Genomic DNA, 20,724 nt, shown 5'->3' with positions numbered 1-20,724 from the left:
TTTAGTTCCAAGTCTTAGAGCATCCAGTTGAAATAAAAGAAATATGCACAACATTAATAATATTGAAAAGAAACAAAAAAAACATTAAAACAATGATGCTGAATGGGATCAGAATGGTAACGCTGTATCTCTGCCACCACCAGTAGTACTAGGTACACACAAAAAAGCTAGAAATCTATAACTTCATAGTGTACAGCCGACCTGCTACAGTTTTGAACTACTCGTCCTAATTACAGGACAAAGACAGACAAGAGGCAGTCAAATAATGTGCCAGCCTAAAATGCTACTGTGCATTGACTTGAAAAAAGAGGAGCAGTTTCTTTAAATGTGGTTTGTTTGAGATGTTGATATTGATGGCCTTTCCTCAGAATAGACCATCAATGTCACATTGGCAAAGGAACAATTACCAGCACCCCAGGTGATCAGCTATTTGAAGTGACCACAGTGCTCTAGTGAGCTCTGCTGACTCTTTCTGGTCCTGTGATGTCACATTCATTGGTCAAATAGCCTAGGCACAACCCAGTCCCATTTATGTGAATGGGGTTAAGCTGCAATACCAAGCACAGTCAATATCAATTGGATGGCACTGTGTTTTGTAAGCTAATAAGAGGCCGCAATGCTCACTGGAGCACCATGGCCTCCTCAAACAGCTGATCAGCTGCCTAGAGTCGGACCACACCGATCTGAAATTGATGACCTATACCAAAGACAGGTCATCAACATCAAACAGTCTGAAAACTCTTTTAACAAAAAATAATAAAAAATATGTATGCCATATTTTAATTTTGAGGAGTTTGAATGCTTCTCATACTTTATTTTGGAGCATTGCCTTTAGGAAAGCCTCTGAATGGAAACACTAAGTAATGCAGATCATAGAAAAACAGTACACTGCATGCACTAACTGCACATTCAGGGCAGTGAGCAATGGAGAAGGTGCAAGGCTGTTAACAAGCATTGGCAACTCTTAGTAGTGAAGATTACAGTGTATAGTGCTAACATTGGATAATATGTATCAAGCCTGTTGCATTTCTCCAAAGTACAATATACCAGTCAAAATATTCAATGCACATGCATGCTCTTCAATATACTTTAGCAACTGAACAGCAGTATCTATGTAAAAAAAGAGGCAGAAAATGCTATTTCAAATTTTTCTACCTTATATAGATAGGGTAAGACCCCATTGGGGGCATGCCACATGTGGGCAATCCATAAACACTAATGGCAACCAATGGCTTGTTGAGTTTGTTGCAAACCCATGTGACCATTGATTGTCATGGGTGGGTATAGCGTCTCTGCATGTGGCTGGACACACCCTGGGGTCACAACCTCATAAAGGTGTTAGTGGCAAGTGTCATTTATTAATCTGAAATAGGCCAAAATTAGGTATTAGTGTTGATTGAGCACCATAGTGCTCGGGTGCTCGGGCCGAACACATCGGGATGCTCGGATGCTCTACCAAGCACTCGAGTATAATGGAAGTCAATGGGAGGATCCAAGCATTAAACCAGGCACCCCCTGCTCTGAAGAGGAGAGGGTGCCTGGTTCATAGGAAAAGGTCAGAAATTAATGGAAACACCACTGAAATGTTACGGGAACAGCATGGTGTGGATGTCTGGATGCATCTTGCACTCCCAGGTCACTGCTGGGAATGATGTTGTCCGAGTAGTACGCCACTTTTACAGACTGACAATAATACGCACAAAACCGAAGATAAAATAGATTTTAGAACAAATATTGTTAGGAAACATTCTTTCCCGAATATTTACTTGTAAATAAAGTGCAAGGGCTGCCAAAAATTACAAGGACGAGGCACTCTGATACAACCTGTATATCACATAAAGGAGGGCCTCATTCACATTTTGGTACAATTGTTAAGGTAGTGGGACCCCAACACTCAAAGCCTATGCCCTAAGTGAAAAGACTGCCAAAAATTACAAGGAACCAGCAGTCTAATATGTTACACATAAAGGAGGGCATCATGCACAGCCTTGAAAATTATGATTGATGGCCTGCTGGTGACCCTCAAAAACATTTGGAGCAAGCGCCTGTTGATCTGACCATCTAAAAAATTATGGGCAAGGGCCTACTGCCGCTTTGGTGACTCTAGATAACTGTGGCCGATCACATGTCCCCGTGACGGTGACAATCCATTCGGATGTCTGCCCTATAAACTTTTGATGTTATTTTCAGCGCCAACCACGGTGAACATGGGTAAGGGGGAATCAGTGTTCAATTCTGGAGAGGGAGCCTGAGAAACGGCTACAGCTATCACATCCAAGCAAGGCAGCATGCGCGCAAAATACCTATTAGGTATAATTAGGTGAGGGCCTGCAGGTGAGCTGACCCTCTTAAAAATTGTAGGTGAGGGCCTGCAGGTGAGCTGATCCTCTAAAATATTATATGCGAGGGCCTACAGGTCATCTGACCCTATAAAAAAGCGCACACGTTACACTGCAGATGTGGCCCTGGTAAGGTCATTGTCAGAAGCGGGCACTGTCTATGGAAAAATTACATTGCATGCCACAGATAACGTTAATGTGTGGGGAGGAGACTTGAGCATGGTGCTTGAGCACATGCGATACTCGGCTGAGTACCGCCGTGTGCCGAGCATCAAGATGCTCGAGCCAAACAGGTGTTCAGCCGAGCATTCTCGATCATCACTATTAGGAATATTTCTGGCGCCACAATTTTTAGGGAAAGGATTATTGCACTGTTTATATGTGTGTTATCTTTGTTTTCACTGCACTTATCTGTAAAAAAGTAATATGACATGTAATTTGATCCAATATGTACCTTTGAATGTAAAAGTGCAAATTATATCAAAACCTAATAAAATTTATAAAAAAAGACTATGAAACCAATAGATGGCGCTGTTCATGAGTCATTAGTGTTGAGCACAATTATTCGAAAAACAAATTTTTATCGTGAAAATCAGCACTTTGAGAATTTGCAAATATTTAGAATATAGTGCTATATATTCATAATGACAAATATATGTTTTTTTTTTAACACAGTACACATCAGGTGATCATCCCTCCCTTCTTCTATCTTGTGGGCCAATGAGAAGGCTTTGTCATAGCTTAGCAACATCCCTAGCAACCAATGGAAAAGCCACCTTCCCCTAACTATACAAGTTGAACTTATTGCAAAAAAATATGTGCATCATTAATTGGCAAAAATTCACAAGCGCAAATATATTGGAGCACTCTATCTGCAAATAAAGCTATTCTAATGTTCTGCCATTTTCTCCAGTCTCAGGAAGCTTATACCAGCTTGAAAAATTTAGCATAAGTGACCCACGCCTGTATTTCACGCGCATTACGTGAATATTACATTGCCGGTTTTCAAAATCAAGAATATAATCTTGAATTTTCTAATTTGCGAATATATGATGAATATTCTACAAAATGTTTGCAAAATATTGCAAATTTGAATATTGCCCATGCCGCTCATCACTATGAGTCATGAACAGCGCCATCTATTTGTTTCATTGTCTTGTTATAAGGCTAATAAATCAATAGAGGGCGCTGTTCATCAGTCATAAATAGCACCATCTATTGGATTCATAGTCTTTTATAAGACTATGAATCCAATAAATGGCGCTGTTCAGGAGTAGTGTTGGTCGCAAATATTCTAATCGCAAATTTTTATAGCAAATTTTCCATGCAAATGATGTTTCAGCTAAAAAACAAGCAGATTCAGCTAATTTGCATATGCCCGATTATGCAAATGAGTTTACAAGACAAAACTATATAGAAAGGTTATTGAATATTATGTTAGGACAATCATAAAACTTGTTGTCACCCTAATGATAATGATCTAGGTGTGCAGTGTCCACCCAAGCCATCCAACAGTTATGAAGCAACTTTGAGGCTTACTGGCTCTCAGTCAGATAAGAGCTGGTTTGGAATGTCTCATAGTGCACAAGGCTGCCATTGTAAACTATGCTGACTGTATCTGTCTCATGGATAGATTGTTGGCTTGCACATACCTAGCTTTTAGCATATAGCCTTTGTGCGGTTGTCTATTGTACATCATAGGTAATAGGAGTCGAAGATGCATTCAGACATCCTCCCCATGCTGTTTCCAAACCATTTTGGTGGAGTTTCCATCAATTTCTAACCTTTTTCTGTGAATCAGACACCCTTTCTTTTTCAGAGCAGGGGGTGCCTGGTTTAATGCTTGGGTCTCCCATTGATTTTCATTATGTTCAATTGTGCTCGCGCATACACAGTATTTTGCCAAACATTTCAATGTGCAAAGCATGCTCGCTCAACACTACTAGGAAGCTGTTTTTCATTTAGAACTGGCATAGGATCCAGCTAAGTTATGTAGAGGCCGGCATCTCTTCATAACTTTGGCGAAGCTACCCACAGCTTCACTGTTTATAAGACTGGCATCTAAAACACTGGTCTTAATAAATATGCTCCTATGTTTTATTTACTGTATTCAACTTACATCATACAAGATTTTTATTTACTTTCTGAAAAGATAAAACTTACAATCTCTAAAAATTTAATAGACCTACTGTCTAATTTATTGTAGTTAATAAATATAAATGCATACATGGATTAGTATATGTTAAGACATAGAAAGGAACTAATCACTTGTAAACCATTACATAATAAAATAATAAAAAAGGTTCAGGATGATATTTTCTGAGGTAAACAATGTATGGCCTTTACACAGTTTGAAACCGGTTAACCTATGGTGTTAATATTTTGTGGTTTAAATTATATAGTGCAGATAGTATTTGCTTTTCCTTCATAAGCTTCCTAATTATTAGTAAAATCTTTTATTATGAAGTACATGGCACATTGTACATATTGTAAGGTAAAAAAAAACAAACAAAAAAACATGCAAGCTATTAGAAATCGAGTTTTTTTAAAATATTTTATTCAGCTATTATTGCATTTTTGTATGTAATATATAAAAATGTATAAATCTAAAATGAATAGCAAAGTAATGAAGACTGATTTTAAGAATTTGCTACAGTAAAATGTTGACTTTAACAAAGTATAATAATTAACAAAATCTTGTATGTAGAGTAATTCATCCAAGGCTGTACTGTTTGAGATTTTCATAATAACATGTTGATTTCTGTCAGGTACAGTGTTATCATAGAAACTTTTAGTACATGCAATTCATTCAGATCATGGGAACTGAGAGCACAATCTGGCACCATAGTCTATTTGTAATGCAGTCTCAGGTTTTTGGCCTATACATTAAATACTATGGCGCCTCTGTAGGCAGGTTTTTTAAGGCATTGAACTATTTTGGACTAAAAACTTTATTCCAATAGCTTATATATTTACATATACAATGCTGACTGTTATGTTTCTTTCACAATAAAATCCATCAGAGGAATTATTTGATGGCTCACTCTTTTGCCTTTAAGTACATTTCTTAGAACTTACAAATGGTCTTTTAAGCTGAGTTTTCTCAAATTGGCAAAAATTGTGCTTAAATGAGTGGAAGACAGGGCAATCTGCAGTGTATGTGGTAAGAGAGCGTGCAGGACAAGAGGTTGAAAAAAAATCGTTAATTTCTAACGATAATTTGTTTTCCCTTAGTCCTAACAGCAGCACAGATGGGGTTAACTGCCCCTGTGGACTGGTAGGACCGGCGGAATTTTAATGAGCCCAAGAACCAATAAACGATCTTCAGCTCCCTGAAAGGGAGGAGATCACCCCCCAGCCCACCGTGTCTTTAACAAGTATGATGTAAGTTAGGGAGGGATATTTGTGTGCTGCTGTTAGGACTAAGGGAAAACAAATTATCGTTAGAAATTAACGATTCCCTTACGTCCTACCAGCAGCACAGATGGGGAGATAGCAAGATAAAACCCCTAGGGAGGGTCCTCATGCCTGGCAGAAGTAAGAACTGTCTGCCCGAAAGCCGAAAACTCTGCCATCCTAGCATCTATCCTATAATGGGAGATGAAGGTTGACTCAGAGCTCCAGGAGGCCGCCTTACAGATCAACTCTAAGGGGAGAAGGCTTCTTTCCGCAACCGAGGTGGAGACCGCCCTAGTAGAATGGGCTCTCACAAACTCGGGAGGATCTAAGGTTTGGGAGACAAAAGCTTCCTTAATGGCCTCCTTGATCCACCGACTAATGGTGGCTTTAGACGCTTTACGGCCTTTAGACTTACCGGCAAACAGGATAAGGAGATTCTCATCTATCCTGAACTCTCTGGATCTATCCACATAGATCTGGAGGCATCTAGAAATATCCAGCGGATCTCTAGCTGGAGTATCAGAGGAGGAGGCTGTAAACAAAACTGGTAAGGAGATTACCTGGTTGATATTCTGAAAAGTAGGCACCTTAGGTCTGAAGTATGGTAAGAACTTCAGGAGTACTCTGTCCTGTAAGAAAATAATATATGGATGAATTGCAGAGAAAGCCTGCAATTCAGAGACTCTTTTGGCTGAGGCTATAGCCAGAAGAAAGACCATCTTTAGAGTTAAATATTTGAAATCAACCTCCTCCAAAGGCTCGAAGGGGGGAGATGCTAGACCCCTGAGCACTACTGAAAGATCCCACTGGGGAATGGGTTTCAGTATAGTAGGCTTTAGTCTTTCCGCTCCCTTCAAGAAGCGTTTGATGAGTGGGTCCCGAGAGTATGGCCTGTTGAGACAGGCCGAGATGGCACAAATTTGTACCTTCAAGGTAGCTGGAGATAGGCCTCTATCTAATCCATCCTGAAGGAAATGTAGTATCGCAGGAAGGGGCGGATCTGCAGACGCCACCTGTTTGGAATCACACCATGCCACGAAGATTCTCATGATCCTGGAGTAGGCCTTGTTTGTAGACTCTGCTCGGGAATGCGACAAAGTTCTCAGGACCGACTCGGAAAGCCCTTCTATGTTGGGAAGGGGCTGATCAATCTCCAGGCTGTCAGGTTGAACCTGTGCAGATCTGGGCAGAGGTGAGTGTCCCATGACACCAGGGTCTGCTCCGGGGGCAGTCTCCAGTATTGTCCCCGACTCATCTGAATGAGCTGGGTAAACCAGGATCTTTTGGGCCAAAACGGTATGATGGCTATTACCGAGGCCTGATCCTGACGGATTTTCATCAATACCCTCGGTATCATGGAAAAAGGAGGGAAGATGTAAGCCAGCCTGAACCTCCACGGTATCGACAGAGCATCTATCGCCAGGGGGTTGTCTTCCCGGTACAGGGAACAGAACCCCAGCACCTTGGCGTTGAACCTGGTTGCCATGAGGTCCACCTCTGGCATACCCCAACTGTGAACTAACTGCCTGAAGACCTCCGGATGCAGAGACCACTCCATGGTTGGTAATCCTCGACTTAAGCGGTCTGCTATCATATTGAGGGAACCTCGGATATGAACGGCAGATAGATGGGAAAGGTTCAGCTCTGCCCACCGAAGAATCACCCCGATCTCTGATAGAAGGGGTAATGACCTTGTGCCTCCCTGCTTGTTTATATAAAGAACCGCAGTCATATTGTCTGACTGGACTTTCACCGCTTTGCCCCAAATCTGAGGGGCGAAGTGAAGGAGGGCTAGCCGGATAGCTCGCATCTCGCGAAGATTGGAGGAAAGATGCCGCTCCAGGGGGGACCAAGATCCCTGCACTTGGGATCCGTCCAGGTGAGCGCCCCAGCCTACAAGGGACGCGTCTGTAGTCAATATGACCCAAACTGGTTGGGTCATAGACTTCCCTGCTGGCAGTCGAAACCACCATCTGAGGTAATTCCGGGTTTGACCGGACAGGGAGCACAGGGAATCTAGCCCCGCAGGGCTGCCGTTCCATAAGTGTAAGACCTCCGACTGAAGAGGACGGAGGTGCCATAGCGACCAAGGGACTGCGTCCGCAGCCGCTGACATGAGCCCCACCATCTTCATGAGAGTCCGAATAGAGACTCGACGAGGGACATGAAGGACCTTTGCCAGGTCCTGAATCCGCGCTTTCCTTTCTTGAGTCAACAGGAGGGACATCTCCACAGAGTCGACCACGAATCCTAAATAATGGATTGAAGATGATGGGCTCACATTCGACTTCTGCCAGTTGATGATCCAGCCTAGGCGGAGAAGAAAGGAGATTGCGACCTGAAGATGGTGGGTAAGGATCGGAACTGAAGAGGCTATGAAAAGCCAATCGTCCAGATAAGGAATAATAGTCAGCCCTTGAAGTCTCAATGCTGCCACCACCGATACCACCACCTTGGTGAAGATAAGGGGGGCAGAAGAGATTCCGAAGGGGAGCGCGGTGAACTGAAAGTGCCTGCGAACCCCTGAAATCTGGACCGCGATCCTGAGAAATTTCCGGAAGGCGGAATGGATCGGAATGTGAAGATAAGCATCTTTGAGGTCCAGAGTAGCCATGACATCCCCGAGGTTGAGGATATGGGTGACTGACCTTATGGTTTCCATGCGAAACCTTGTTTTCCTTATAAATCGATTGAGAAATCTCAAATCGATGATAATCCGGAGGTCTCCCGTCTTTTTGGGAACCAGGAACACTGGTGAGTAAATGCCTAGCCCTCTCTCCCCTGCCGGCACCTCCTCTAGGGCTCCCTTGGAGATGTAGTCATGGATGTAAGATTCCAGGACCACTTGTTTGGCCGGCCCAAAGTTTCGTGTAGCGACGAATCTCTCTGGGGGGAGAGAGAGAAAGTCTACCCGGTACCCGACGGAGACTAAGTTCAGAACCCAAGGGTCTGTGATCAACTGACTCCAAGAGTCTTTGAAATGGGAGGGACGGCCCCCCACGGGCGTTTGGGGGAGTGGTATGGGAAAGTCTAGAGGAGACACTGCAGGGACAGCAGGGCTTATCCAAGAGCCTCGACGAGGCCCATAGTCAGGAGGGTTTTGCCTCCTTAGCGGGTTTACGGGAGCGCCTCGAATACTTACGAGACGGTCCCCCCCAATCTCTGCGCCTAGATTGCTGCCCCGGGCGTCCTTCGCGCTTGTTTCCCTGCCTGGGGCGTCCCCGAAAGGGCTGCTGGGGGAGGCTCTTCCCCTTTTTGTCGGAGAGCCCCTCCATTATTCTATCCAATTCGGACCCAAACAGCCTGTCTGGTTCGAAGGGGAGCCCACAAAGATTAAACTTGGACGCGTTGTCTGCGACCCAAGGTTTCAGCCAGAGTGGTCTGCGGGCAGCCGAAACTAAGGCCATGGTTTTGGCGGCCAGCTTCAACTGCATCTGGGTGGAGTCGACTAAGAAATCCATCGCCAGGTTGGCTGACTTGAAAGCTGCTAAGATGTCATCCCTGGATACGCTCTGGTCCACATCTATCTGGATCTGATTGAGCCTAGAGCGTAGATAGGTGGCCACTTCAGTGGCCGCAATCGAAGTTGATGCGGAGGCAGCGGCCGCCGCATAACACCTTCTGAGGGTGCACTCTGCCCTCCGATCTAGAGGGTCCTGCAGACTAGACCCATCATCTGCAGGGACTAGAGTGCGCCGGGACAACTTGGCTATCGCCATGTCCACCTTGGGAATGGAACCCCACGATTCCACCAAGGGTTTAGCCATCGGGTACATAAGTTTGAGTTTTCTAGTGAGAACTGGGCCTTTCTCAGGCTTTCGCCATTCTGTGCGCATCACAGAAAGAAGGGTCTCATCCGCTCTGAAGACACGCTGTGTCCGTACGGCAGGATCGGAGGACTCCCCAATGTCAACATCATGGTCCCCCGACCTGATGGACTTAAGTAACTTCTGCGTCTTTTCTGGAGGGAAAAAGCAAGAAGTGATCTCTTCTTCCTCAGAAGAAGACCCCACCGAACAGGGGGTGGGTCTTTCGGGTGGTGCGACTGGAGCGCCCACATCCATGGGAGTCTGAGAGGGTCCTGGTAACCTCTCATTCAATAAGCGCACCACTCCCTTAATGGAATCATCCACGTATGTTTTCGTCCACTGAAACATCTCCTGCATCGTGGGTTCCGTGGACGCCGTGCGACAACTCTCACACCTAGAGTAGGGACAGCCGTCGTCTAAGGGCGTGTTACAATCAAAGCACGCCAAATGCTTCCTCTTGGCCCCAGATTTTCGCTGATCCGGATCCTTGGGGGAAGCCATAGTCTGTAATTGGAAACAAAAAAGACAGGTCATAACACCTACAAAAAAATTGGAGGTGGAGAAACGAGACCTTAAGGGGGCCCACCAGCACTAGAGATATATAGAGCTGCAGAGAGGAACACACAAACCCACGTCAAGCAATATAAGGATATCACAAAGGCACAGGGAACTCTGGAGCTAGCTTGTCAAAGCAATGCAACCAGAGCACTGAATGACAGGCTCTGGGCGCTTAAAAGGAAGAAGCCCCGCCCCCTGGGCGGGTCCCAAATCGTAAGTATCCTAAGATATAAGAGAGCTAACAAAACTAGCTCAGCCTGCTTTGGATAGCTGCCCCGGGTCATCCTGGATCACAGGATATCTATCGGAAAGTAATTCTTATAAAGAGGGTGAGGATAGGACCTCAGCCGCGCTGCGAAAAAACCAGAAGTGACGTAGCGCAGCTAGTGCGCGTCACTTCCGGAAGATGGCGGCGCCCATAGCGCCACGCGTGTGTGGCGATGGAGGAACGGGAGACCAGGAGAAACTGAAAAGGAGAGGGGAGGGGGACACCCCGCTCCCCGCGGTCCCCAGGTATAGAAAAATTGCCGCGATCCGCCTGAAAATAAAGGCAAAAAAGAGAGCCATGTAAAAAAACGGGGCGATCCTTTACATTAGAAAGAAAAAAGGAACCCCTAACTCTCAGCTCCAAAAAGGAGCGATACGCCAGTCCAACCTGTCCAAAGGACAGAAAAAAACACGGTGGGCTGGGGGGTGATCTCCTCCCTTTCAGGGAGCTAAAGATCGTTTATTGGTTCTTGGGCTCATTAAAATTCCGCCGGTCCTACCAGTCCACAGGGGCAGTTAACCCCATCTGTGCTGCTGGTAGGACGTAAGGGAATGAACTGCTTTAACGATAAAGCAAAAATATTTTCTTTCTGCCCTCCCATCTATAAACTCTTAACTTTTTATTTTTCCATCAACATAACCATATGAGGGCTTGCAAGATGAGTTTTATTTTTAAAGGAACCATATAATAGTTTATATAATATATTGATAAATGCAAAAATAATCGGGTGTGTACTTACAGACTTCACAGTATGATAAAAATCACATGTTAACTTTAGTCTGTAGGTCACTATGATTACTGAGATACCAGTTTTCTATAGTTTCTTTTATGTTTAGCAACTTAAAAAAAAATGCTTTGATTTGTCCTATTTTGAGACCTGGAATAAATTGAAATGATATATTGAATATACGCCTATAAGTACAATAGAGCAAATAAAATAGGGATAGGCGCTAAAACAAAATAATAATGTCTTTATTAATTGTCTGATTTAAGAAATAAGGGGTATCAACCGTCAGTATAATGTGCAAAACTGACTTTAACAATTGTGAAAACACTGATATATACCAAATAGCACCACCATCTGGATTGCCAGTGTAATCTCACAAGCTACTAGCATAAGGGGCTCATTCAACCACAGGGTTCAAGATGTGTATCCCAGGGTGAAAGGTATCAAGGGGATGTATTGGTATAGGAATTTCACCAAACACCACTCCAAAACAGTGAGAGCCAGCGCGCAGACTCTCACTGCACTAATAATCACAGGTGCTGGACTATGGCAGAGCAATAGCAATCACTCCAGGTGGATTAAAGGAGCAATGGTTGCCCTGACATGTCCCTTATTGGCAACAGCTCAACGCTGCGTTTCCATGCATTGGGGATGCATTTCATCAGGAGCTATGTGCACCAGGTTAATACTAGAGCCCAGAGCCTCAGTGTTGTTTTAATGACCGAGGTAATGGACAAACAAACAGTCAGTGATAGAGATCCCTGCCTAGCACCGTTTTCCTCTAGTGTGAGGTACGGAGCTTTACAAACAGTCACTATCCTGCCTGAGCTAGCAACCTCTAGGCTGAGGTGCTGCGTGCTAGTGTGCATGTAATCCGGCACTGTGATGGCCGCAAAGCGGCCCACAGAACGCCGAGCTTTACAGGGTGAAGCCCCGCCCTGTTAGACACGCCTCCGTCAATCAGCCAATCCGGCCAGGAGGCACGGCACAAGGCAAACCAAAGGCTGAAGGGAGGAGGAACACGGTGAGTCACAGGGAAAGCGCAGCAAGCGCCACATAAACAAAGCAAGGAATTTACAAAGCGGCTTTATATATTTATCGCAGCATGGACATCTTTATTGTAAATATACAGTAAAGGAGAGTCACTCCAAGAGAAGTGTGTAAAAACGGACAGACACATAGATTCATGTGTGTAGCCACTTGTATCAATGATCACACACATGAATCCACTTCTCATAGTGCATTGTACAGTAACACAAAGAAATCAGCCTGGTCACTAGATGAACGGGACGTATGAGATCGCATCATTGAGGCCGGATGGTTTGATGGTATTCAGAGAAAAAATCCATCTCGCCTCTTTTTGCAACAATATGCGATCATAATCACCGCCCCTTGGTGACGGCTTCACAGAGTCGATCACTTGAAATTTGACCGATGATGTATCCCCCCTGTGAAGGTCAAGAACATGACGAGCAATTGGCGTATCTTTGAGATTGGTAATATCCAAAATATGCTCCCCAATCCGTCTTCTTAGCTCTCTGATGGTTTTACCCACATATTTGATGCTGCATACACATGTCATTAAATACACAACACCAACTGACTTGCAATTGTGGAAAGACTTAATGAAGAACGTTTTATCCGCAGTGCTGTTAGTGAAGCTTTTGGATTTTTTAATGAACCCACAAAATTTACAGGATCCACAAGGAAACGTACCTGTAAGTGGGTTTCGCAGCCATGACTGCGGACGGGGGCTGATGTACAGACTATGTGTCAACATATCACGTAAATTATTGTTGCGGCGATAAGTGACTGAAGGGTTGGCTGAAATCATCCCACCAATATCCGGATCGGATTTCAAAATGTCCCAGTGCTCGTTAAGGACATGGCGCACCTCGTCATGGGCGCCGTCAAAAGTCCCAATGATCCTCACAATATTCTCACTATTGTCCCTCTTTTTCGGAGACAACAACCGATCCCTGTTAGTACTCATTGAGTGCTGGTAAGCCTGCTTTAGACACTGCTGAGGATAACCACGACACTGAAACCTCTGCTGGAGATCTTTAGCAGCCACCCTAAAATCACTGAGATGAGAACAATTCCTCCTAACCCTCAAGTATTGGCCCTTAGGGATTCCTCTCCTAAGGGCCACAGGGTGCGCACTGTCCCATTTCAAAAGGTTATTGGTAGCTGTGGGCTTTCTGAAAACGTTGGTACTAATATGCCCATCAGCAGACAATGAAATGGACAGATCCAGGAAGGAAATGTTCTTCAAATCCATTTCTGAGGTGAAAAAAAGTCCCACGGTGTTATTGTTGAGGACCGCAACAAATTCACGGAACAATTCACTATCGCCCCCCCACAGGATCAGCACATCGTCGATGTACCTGATCCAGAGGGGGACAACATCCGTGAATCGCTCCATATCCTCACAAAACACTACCTCCCTCTCCCACCAGCCCAGGTAGAGGTTCGCAAAAGTCGGGGCACAGGGACTGCCCATTGCGACCCCCCTGAGCTGGTGGAAGATAGAGCCATCAAACAAAAATACATTGTGTGTGAGTATGAAACTCAACAATTCCATTACAAAGGCATTATGGGCCCTGTATTGTTCACCCCTCTGCTGAAGGAATGTTAGGATCGCTCCACAGCCCAATCCATGAGGGATTGAGCTGTAGAGCGCCTCCACATCCAAACTGGCCAGATAGGTACCACTGTCACATTGGACACCATCCAAGCGTCCCAGCACATCCATAGTATCCCTTACATGTGAGGGCAAGCTGTTAACAAATGGACGCAGGATGGTGTCAACATAAGTACTGATATTGGCTGTCAAACAATTGTTTCCAGACACTATCGGCCTCCCCTTTAGAGGTTCATACCCCTTGTGAACTTTGGGGAGACAATAAAAGGCCGCAGTGACTGGGTGTGAAGGTAACAAAAAGGCCAATTCAGTCTTGTCAATGAGTTTCTTCTCAAGGGCTTGGTTCAAAATACAGGACAATTCCACCTTATAAGTTGGCGTGGGATCAGACGGAAGTAGTTCATATGTAAGCTTGTCCCTGAGCACGCTCATACACATATTACGATATTGTTCGTGCCCAAGGACAACAATATTTCCGCCTTTGTCTGATGATTTAATCACCACTTCTTTGTCCTGTTGCAATAACCACAAGGCCCCTCTTTCTTGGTCATTCAAATTGTCACTGTTAAGTCCATGCATGTCAATCTGACTCAACTTATTAGACACTATGGACACAAAAGTATCAATTGGGGTGCAATCACCAATAGGTGGCATTTTTGTTGAGGGTAATCTAAGCTTGGTGAACGGACCATCACCTGGATCCCTTTGTCCCTCAGCAAGAAGATCTGATAAGATTTGGACATCTGGCAAGTCTGATATATCAATTCCTAGCTCTTCGCATTTCCTGCGGTCATTATTGACAAAAAAATTTCGCCACTTGAGCTTACGCGCAAATAAATTCAGGTCTTTGACCCACCCAAAACAATCAAACCTGCGCATCGGGACAAATGAAAGGCCCTTTTGTAGAACATGGGTCTCCATGGTAGTTAGAGTCCGTGAAGACAAGTTAATAACTTGTAACTCGTCCTTCACTGATCTAGATGGAAATAGGGATGTAGTTTGGGACGTACAGGGGGATGTCAATGTTTGTTCCTCAGTAAGTATTGGGAAATCAGCGGGGTATCGTCTAAAAAACCCCCCCTACCGTATTGACCTCTACCTCCTCGTCCTCTTCTACTACCCCGACCTCTATTCCTACCACCATACGGTCTTCTAGCAGACTGGGACCTTGTTCGCTTATCACCAGTAGCGTCTGAATCTATTTCACCCTCTGAGGAAGAGACTTCGGTATCTAACTCAAGAGCATCCGAATGTTTGATGCTATAATCAAAGATTTTGCCCTCTTTAAAGTCTCTGATATCTCTATTGAAAAGGGAGTGTTTCTTTTCTTTTAACTGGGCAGTGTATTTTTCCACAGAAATTTGGAGGAGTGACTCCTTTTTATTAAAATCAGTGTGACTATTGAATTTTTTTGTTGCCTCAATAGCTTCCTTCAGGTCACTTTCCAGAGATGTCACAACACTCTTTTCCTCCTCCAATAGGAGTTTCATCAATCTCAGAGAAGAATCTACGGACTCCTTCTCCCACTTTTTCAGGAAGTCCGCAGATCTCAATCGGACTGATGGTGTGATAGGATTCCTCAGGCCACGTGGGACAATTGTATTCCCAATATACGTTTCCAAAGACTGCACCTCCCACCAAGATCTAACAAAATTTTTGTAGATCTTAGTGACTTGTTTGAAAGCAGAGGGTGAAATAGATTCAGACGCTACTGGTGATAAGCGAACAAGGTCCCAGTCTGCTAGAAGACCGTATGGTGGTAGGAATAGAGGTCGGGGTAGTAGAAGAGGACGAGGAGGTAGAGGTCAATACGGTAGGGGGTTTTTTTTAGACGATACCCCGCTGATTTCCCAATACTTACTGAGGAACAAACATTGACATCCCCCTGTACGTCCCAAACTACATCCCTGTTTCCATCTAGATCAGTGAAGGACGAGTTACAAGTTATTAACTTGTCTTCACGGACTCTAACTACCATGGAGACCCATGTTCTACAAAAGGGCCTTTCATTTGTCCCGATGCGCAGGTTTGATTGTTTTGGGTGGGTCAAAGACCTGAATTTATTTGCGCGTAAGCTCAAGTGGCGAAATTTTTTTGTCAATAATGACCGCAGGAAATGCGAAGAGCTAGGAATTGATATATCAGACTTGCCAGATGTCCAAATCTTATCAGATCTTCTTGCTGAGGGACAAAGGGATCCAGGTGATGGTCCGTTCACCAAGCTTAGATTACCCTCAACAAAAATGCCACCTATTGGTGATTGCACCCCAATTGATACTTTTGTGTCCATAGTGTCTAATAAGTTGAGTCAGATTGACATGCATGGACTTAACAGTGACAATTTGAATGACCAAGAAAGAGGGGCCTTGTGGTTATTGCAACAGGACAAAGAAGTGGTGATTAAATCATCAGACAAAGGCGGAAATATTGTTGTCCTTGGGCACGAACAATATCGTAATATGTGTATGAGCGTGCTCAGGGACAAGCTTACATATGAACTACTTCCGTCTGATCCCACGCCAACTTATAAGGTGGAATTGTCCTGTATTTTGAACCAAGCCCTTGAGAAGAAACTCATTGACAAGACTGAATTGGCCTTTTTGTTACCTTCACACCCAGTCACTGCGGCCTTTTATTGTCTCCCCAAAGTTCACAAGGGGTATGAACCTCTAAAGGGGAGGCCGATAGTGTCTGGAAACAATTGTTTGACAGCCAATATCAGTACTTATGTTGACACCATCCTGCGTCCATTTGTTAACAGCTTGCCCTCACATGTAAGGGATACTATGGATGTGCTGGGACGCTTGGATGGTGTCCAATGTGACAGTGGTACCTATCTGGCCAGTTTGGATGTGGAGGCGCTCTACAGCTCAATCCCTCATGGATTGGGCTGTGGAGCGATCCTAACATTCCTTCAGCAGAGGGGTGAACAATACAGGGCCCATAATGCCTTTGTAATGGAATTGTTGAGTTTCATACTCACACACAATGTATTTTTGTTTGATGGCTCTATCTTCCACCAGCTCAGGGGGGTCGCAATGGGCAGTCCCTGTGCCCCGACTTTTGCGAACCTCTACCTGGGCTGGTGGGAGAGGGAGGTAGTGTTTTGTGAAGATATGGAGCGATTCACGGATGTTGTCCCCCTCTGGATCAGGTACATCGACGATGTGCTGATCCTGTGGGGGGGCGATAGTGAATTGTTCCGTGAATTTGTTGCGGTCCTCAACAATAACACCGTGGGACTTTTTTTCACCTCAGAAATGGATTTGAAGAACATTTCCTTCCTGGATCTGTCCATTTCATTGTCTGCTGATGGGCATATTAGTACCAACGTTTTCAGAAAGCCCACAGCTACCAATAACCTTTTGAAATGGGACAGTGCGCACCCTGTAGCCCTTAGGAGAGGAATCCCTAAGGGCCAATATTTGAGGGTTAGGAGGAATTGTTCTCATCTCAGTGATTTTAGGGTGGCTGCTAAAGATCTCCAGCAGAGGTTTCAGTGTCGTGGTTATCCTCAGCAGTGTCTAAAGCAGGCTTACCAGCACTCAATGAGTACTAACAGGGATCGGTTGTTGTCTCCGAAAAAGAGGGACAATAGTGAGAATATTGTGAGGATCATTGGGACTTTTGACGGCGCCCATGACGAGGTGCGCCATGTCCTTAACGAGCACTGGGACATTTTGAAATCCGATCCGGATATTGGTGGGATGATTTCAGCCAACCCTTCAGTCACTTATCGCCGCAACAATAATTTACGTGACATGTTGACACATAGTCTGTACATCAGCCCCCGTCCGCAGTCATGGCTGCGAAACCCACTTACAGGTACGTTTCCTTGTGGATCCTGTAAATTTTGTGGGTTCATTAAAAAATCCAAAAGCTTCACTAACAGCACTGCGGATAAAACGTTCTTCATTAAGTCTTTCCACAATTGCAAGTCAGTTGGTGTTGTGTATTTAATGACATGTGTATGCAGCATCAAATATGTGGGTAAAACCATCAGAGAGCTAAGAAGACGGATTGGGGAGCATATTTTGGATATTACCAATCTCAAAGATACGCCAATTGCTCGTCATGTTCTTGACCTTCACAGGGGGGATACATCATCGGTCAAATTTCAAGTGATCGACTCTGTGAAGCCGTCACCAAGGGGCGGTGACTATGATCGCATATTGTTGCAAAAAGAGGCGAGATGGATTTTTTCTCTGAATACCATCAAACCATCCGGCCTCAATGATGCGATCTCATACGTCCCGTTCATCTAGTGACCAGGCTGATTTCTTTGTGTTACTGTACAATGCACTATGAGAAGTGGATTCATGTGTGTGATCATTGATACAAGTGGCTACACACATGAATCTATGTGTCTGTCCGTTTTTACACACTTCTCTTGGAGTGACTCTCCTTTACTGTATAATTACAATAAAGATGTCCATGCTGCGATAAATATATAAAGCCGCTTTGTAAATTCCTTGTTTTGTTTATGTGGCGCTTGCTGCGCTTTCCCTGTGACTCACCGTGTTCCTCCTCCCCTCAGCCTTTGGTTTGCCTTGTGCCGTGCCTCCTGGCCGGATTGGCTGATTGACGGAGGCGTGTCTAACAGGGCGGGGCTTCACCCTGTAAAGCTCGGCGTTCTGTGGGCCGCTTTGCGGCCATCACAGTGCCGGATTACATGCACACTAGCACGCAGCACCTCAGCCTAGAGGTTGCTAGCTCAGGCAGGATAGTGACTGTTTGTAAAGCTCCGTACCTCACACTAGAGGAAAACGGTGCTAGGCAGGGATCTCTATCACTGACTGTTTGTTTGTCCATTACCTCGGTCATTAAAACAACACTGAGGCTCTGGGCTCTAGTATTAACCTGGTGCACATAGCTCCTGATGAAATGCATCCCCAATGCATGGAAACGCAGCGTTGAGCTGTTGCCAATAAGGGACATGTCAGGGCAACCATTGCTCCTTTAATCCACCTGGAGTGATTGTTATTGCTCTGCCATAGTCCAGCACCTGTGATTATTAGTGCAGTGAGAGTCTGCGCGCTGGCTCTCACTGTTTTGGAGTGGTGTTTGGTGAAATTCCTATACCAATACATCCCCTTGATACCTTTCACCCTGGGATACACATCTTGAACCCTGTGGTTGAATGAGCCCCTTATGCTAGTAGCTTGTGAGATTACACTGGCAATCCAGATGGTGGTGCTATTTGGTATATATCAGTGTTTTCACAATTGTTAAAGTCAGTTTTGCACATTATACTGACGGTTGATACCCCTTATTTCTTAAATCAGACAATTAATAAAGACATTATTATTTTGTTTTAGCGCCTATCCCTATGTTATTTGCTCTATTGTACTTATAGGCGTATATTCAATATATCATTTCAATTTATTCCATTTAATTATTATACAAGGAATGGCAGGCTTTTTATCTAGCGGCATTGACACCGCACAGTGGATGGGAGATCCTAGTGAGGTGTTTTCTGAGCGAGACATATCTTTTGCCTCTCAGACAATTACCATCTCTTCTGCTTTCAAACAAGTCACTAAGATCTACAAAAATTTTGTTAGATCTTGGTGGGAGGTGCAGTCTTTGGAAACGTATATTGGGAATAAAATTGTCCCACGTGGCCTGAGGAATCCTATCACACCATCAGTCCGATTGAGATCTGCGGACTTCCTGAAAAAGTGGGAGAAGGAGTCCGTAGATTCTTCTCTGAGATTGATGAAACTCCTATTGGAGGAGGAAAAGAGTGTTGTGACATCTCTGGAAAGTGACCTGAAGGAAGCTATTGAGGCAACAAAAAAATTCAATAGTCACACTGATTTTAATAAAAAGGAGTCACTCCTCCAAATTTCTGTGGAAAAATACACTGCCCAGTTAAAAGAAAAGAAACACTCCCTTTTCAATAGAGATATCAGAGACTTTAAAGAGGGCAAAATCTTTGATTATAGCATCAAACATTCGGATGCTCTTGAGTTAGATACCGAAGTCTCTTCCTCAGAGGGTGAAATAGATTCAGACGCTACTGGTGATAAGCGAACAAGGTCCCAGTCTGCTAGAAGACCGTATGGTGGTAGGAATAGAGGTCAGGGTAGTAGAAGAGGACGAGGAGGTAGAGGTCAATACGGTAGGGGGGGTTTTTTAGACGATACCCCGCTGATTTCCCAATACTTACTGAGGAACAAACATTGACATCCCCCTGTACGTCCCAAACTACATCCCTGTTTCCATCTAGATCAGTGAAGGACGAGTTACAAGTTATTAACTTGTCTTCACGGACTCTAACTACCATGGAGACCCATGTTCTACAAAAGGGCCTTTCATTTGTCCCGATGCGCAGGTTTGATTGTTTTGGGTGGGTCAAAGACCTGAATTTATTTGCGCGTAAGCTCAAGTGGCGAAAATTTTTTGTCAATAATGACCGCAGGAAATGCGAAAAGCTAGGAATTGATATATCAGACTTGCCAGATGTCCAAATCTTATCAGATCTTCTTGCTGAGGGACAAAGGGATCCAGGTGATGGTCCGTTCACCAAGCTTAGATTACCCTCAACAAAAATGCCACCTATTGGTGATTGCACCCCAATTGATACTTTTGTGTCCATAGTGTCTAATAAGTTGAGTCAGATTGACATGCATGGACTTAACAGTGACAATTTGAATGACCAAGAAATAGGGGCCTTGTGGTTATTGCAACAGGACAAAGAAGTGGTGATTAAATCATCAGACAAAGGCGGAAATATTGTTGTCCTTGGGCACGAACAATATCGTAATATGTGTATGAGCGTGCTCAGGGACAAGCTTACATATGAACTACTTCCGTCTGATCCCACGCCAACTTATAAGGTGGAATTGTCCTGTATTTTGAACCAAGCCCTTGAGAAGAAACTCATTGACAAGACTGAATTGGCCTTTTTGTTACCTTCACACCCAGTCACTGCGGCCTTTTATTGTCTCCCCAAAGTTCACAAGGGGTATGAACCT

General features: G+C 44.5%; 1 protein-coding gene across 1 annotated transcript in view; it reads right to left on the bottom strand.

Annotated features, from left to right (window-relative positions):
* The window catches only part of GRIK2 (glutamate ionotropic receptor kainate type subunit 2), a 1,088,075-nt gene that overhangs the window by 904,920 nt on the left and 162,431 nt on the right, over nucleotides 1-20,724 (bottom strand). The window lies entirely within an intron of this gene.

The sequence above is a fragment of the Bufo gargarizans genome, chromosome 4, assembly GCF_014858855.1.
Source record: "Bufo gargarizans isolate SCDJY-AF-19 chromosome 4, ASM1485885v1, whole genome shotgun sequence".
NCBI classification, from domain to species: domain Eukaryota; kingdom Metazoa; phylum Chordata; class Amphibia; order Anura; family Bufonidae; genus Bufo; species Bufo gargarizans.
The sequence above is the reverse complement of the archived record's forward strand: the minus strand, read 5'-3'. Positions and strand labels throughout refer to the sequence as shown.